The sequence below is a fragment of the Prunus avium genome, chromosome 1 (genome assembly GCF_965620075.1).
Source record: "Prunus avium chromosome 1, drPruAviu1.hap1.1, whole genome shotgun sequence".
Lineage (NCBI taxonomy): Eukaryota > Viridiplantae > Streptophyta > Magnoliopsida > Rosales > Rosaceae > Prunus > Prunus avium.
Genome location: NC_142284.1, coordinates 20,834,208 through 20,838,298, shown reverse-complemented (window position 1 = coordinate 20,838,298; position 4,091 = coordinate 20,834,208). Strand labels below are relative to the sequence as shown.

At 36.5% G+C, this 4,091-nt stretch overlaps 1 pseudogene; it reads right to left on the bottom strand.

Annotated features, from left to right (window-relative positions):
- Window positions 1-203: 203 nt before the first annotated feature.
- On the bottom strand, window positions 204-3,599 carry LOC110756205 (geranyl diphosphate phosphohydrolase pseudogene; annotated as a pseudogene).
- Between the last annotated feature and the right edge of the window lie 492 nt (window positions 3,600-4,091).

Here is a 4,091-nt window from a genome sequence, read left to right as displayed (position 1 = left end):
TGCGGATAGGAGTTGCAGTGGGCTAGAACTTGTGGGATACGGAATTTAATAAAGATTTTTCTTTTTACTTTTTTGATAAGCATTGGCATAATCATTCAGGTAATAAATAACAAATTTTGTAGACATAGCATCTTCATTGTGAAAAGTTGTGAAAACGCATATGCATGCAACACATGGAATTAATTAACTCATGCTCTTGCTCTTCATGCATGAAATGGATTAATCCTGCCCGCACCGCATTGTGCAGAGGACGAAAGAGTGGTTTGGGGATGCTGTCCCACTCATACCAATCCCAACCATCACACAGTTCTGGCTCCACATTTTGGGGCTCTCCATCTCCATGTTCAATCACCGCTCTCATGCAAACGGACGCGTACTGGCATGGCTTGCCTCCCTCTAGGAGCAGCTCGTTTGTTGTGGTTGTCAGAAACTCCATCCTCTTCTTGTCAATGTCTAAACCAGTTTCTTCCTTCAATTCTCTTGCTGCACACTCCTCGAAGCTCTCACCTATATAAACACAAAACTAATATAATTTAGGGTCCGTTTGATGACCATTTCAATTTTCAGTTTTCACCTACGCAAACACCAATTAGTTAATGACTTGGGATTAGGAAGACGAAAATTAACCCCTGTATTTGTGTATATAATTACGTACCGAGCTCGAGGTAGCCACCGGACCCAATGAAGGACAACTGTGGGCACTTGCCCACACTTACAAAAAAGTTGCAGTTGGATAATCCACCCAAACTCATATTTTTTAATTTTTTTTAGGTCTTTCTTGGGTGGAGCCCCCACATGGCCCATCCAATACATACACTTTAAACTTAAAGTTTATATTAAAAAAGAAAAACTCTATGTTATAAAAGAAGAATACAGATCCCACCAAGTACACTAATTCGGTAATTTTGTGAAGAACTTAGTCATCAAGTTCACTTTAAACCCAAATATTTTTTGTTTGACTATATATCGATTGGATTTTTTTTTAACACTACTACAAAAAAGGCAAAAGACGACGGGAATTCACCGTCGTGAATTTGGTTTTCAAACCGTCGTAAAATCGATCGACGTCTTTTGCAAAGTAAAACCACGACGCGAAATCACCGTCGTTGTTATAACAAACAACGTCATTAACAACCAAACAACCGACGTCTGTATACTGAAAAATGAACCAAAAAATTGTCCTGGAGAAGAATAGACGACCTATTTTATACAACCTCCGTCGTGTAAAAGAATACAATACGTCTTTAAATAAATAAAATATGACGTTATTAAACCATACGACGTCCAATGTATTTATATAACCGTCGTGCAATAGTAATGCCACTTCGTTTTTTACATTAATATTGACGTGGAAATAGCGGTTAGGGTAAATCACCGTCGTTGTTATAACAAATAACGTCATTTACAAAAAAAAACCGACGTCTGTACACTGAAAAATGAACCAAAAAATTGTCATGGAGAAGAATAGACGACTTATTTTATACAACATTCGTCGTGTAAAAGAAAACACTACGTCTTTAAATAAATAAAATATGACGTTATTAAATCTTACGACGTCGAATATATTTATATAACCGTCGTGAAATAGTATTGTTACTTCACTTTTTCCATTAATATTGACGTGGAAATAGTGGTTAAGGTAAATCACCGTCGTTGTTATAATAAACAACGTCATTTACAAAAACAACCGACGTCTGTATACTGAAAAATGAACAAAAAAATTTTCATTTAGAAGAATAGACGACCTATTTTATACAAACGCAGTCGTGTGTATGTATATACTACGTCTTTAAATAAATAAAATACGACGTTATTAATATTTACTACGTCTTATATATTTACATAATCGACGTGGAAAATATGTTAGGCTCATGACTTACGACATATTTATTTCTATAAACGACGTAGTATGTGATATACAACGTCGTGATCATGTAAAAGACAGCCGTGTTTCTCTATTTATACGTCGTCTTTAGTAAAATAATAGTCGTCTAATCCATCCAAGACGTCGTCTTTTGTAACGTTCAGGTTCGATATCTGTCCTTTTAGACGTCGGTATTATTGTACTGAAGTCGTGTTATTTGTAATTACATGTCGGCTCTTTATCCTTCTCCGACGTGATATCGTTAATAACTGTTTCACAATAACGTCGTCTTTTTTCACTTTTAGTTCGCTTTTAGACGTCGGTAAATTCAATGCCGTCGTTGAATGCTCCAAAACGTCGTTTTTTATTGACAATTTTATGGCAACAGACGTCTGTTTTTCACAGTTTTATAAGGACCGTCGTTTTATAATACTGAACCAGTATTTTATGTACTGATTGTTTTGTGTCCAAAACCTGCATAATGAAAGTGAAGAAAACACATTACAATTTATTGCAAAATTAATGTCATACAGTAGTGCTGTTTAGGGCATAAATAATTTCATAAATTACAAGAGCATCATTCAATCCATATATCTTCACATCCATCTCGAATATTTTGACTCCCAAACTCACCCACTAGTTCATCAAATGTGTCAACATTTGGCATCCCTCTAGTAAATGGCTCACACTCAATTCTCACATCACCTAAGACATCATCACCAATAACATCATCATTATATTCTCTATTAGGCGCTGATAACACTACCGACCAACCATGATGCATCGGGTCGTCAACAAAAAATACTTGTTTGACTTGAGAAGCCAAAACAAATTGGTCATTCCTATGTCCAATTTTACTCAAATCTACAAGGGTAAATCCAAGTTCGTCGACTACAAGGCCGGAAGTACTATCTATCCAATCGCACCTAAAGACTGGGATTGTAAACTTTTGGTAGTCAAGGTCCCAAATTTCTTGAATGACACCATAAAAACCCATATTTGAGAGAATTGGGTTTTTATCCTTGGCACTAGCAACTTGCATGGTATGTGCAAGTAAATAAACTCCACTATTTTGAACTGTCCGCACATCATCTTGTGCCTTGATGTTAAATTTAACACCTTTAATAAGATAGCTCCTATATAATGGCACTGCCATGTTTGGACCAGCTGCTAGCCACCTTAAATTTTCTGATACCCCATGATTGCCTCCCTCATCAAGTTCACTTTGAACCTGCAAATTAATCATATCTTAATTCAATCTAACATAGAAAGAAGAAAATTAAAAGTCCAATATGTTATTGAATAACATATACCTTGAAGTGTAGCCATTGAATGAAAGTGCTATTGTGCTTATCTTGCAGCCACTTTGTTCTCTTTCTAAATTTTGGATAAGCGGCCTTGATGTGGATCATATGTTCCCTACATGACACGAAAAATTCAAGCATTACGGTCCCAAACATATAAGATAAACATAAGGAATAATTTAAAATGGAAACTTAAGGAATAAAACTCATACTCGATATAAGGTAGAACTTCCTCCGTATTCTCCAAGACATATAGATGGCTTATAAGCCCCCAGATGAACGGAAGTTTGGGTCTGCCACTTGCCACCAGGTAGGGAAATGTAGTAGCCAAGAGAGCAATGGCGTCGTCCCAACAACACCTTTTCCCCTTTCAACAGGCACACCCCTATAGCCACTGTTGGCGCCGCTGCTGCCTCCGTTTGGTTTCCCATGCTCAATTAATTTCCTTTGAGTTTTTTGCTTTATTTCCTTCGTGTTTTTTGTGTACTGAATGTAGCTTGATTGCCTCGCCTTTTATAGATGGTCTTGAACTGCGTAGGGGCAGAGTTAGGATTTTATATTTGAGGGGGCCAAAATGTTAAACACAAAAAGTTTAGTTGTATATTTTTTTTTTGGCCTATTGAGTAAACTATTGCCTACAAAAACACTAAATTGAAATGAGTGGTTTTCTTTCATAAATGTAGTATGATTTTAAAGGGGTTAAATAAATTGGGGGGCCAAGGCCACCCTAGCCTTAACACAGCTCCGCCCCTCTGCGTAGTCATTCCTGATCCTTGGACTTTTTCTGATCAAAGCTTTGTTCATCGATGCCGTTTTTATGCCATCTCATCTCATCTCATCTCATGACTGATTTTTTGCTGATAAAATGATCTAATAGCATATGATTAATTAGTCACGTTGGTTATATTTTTAGTAAACATATA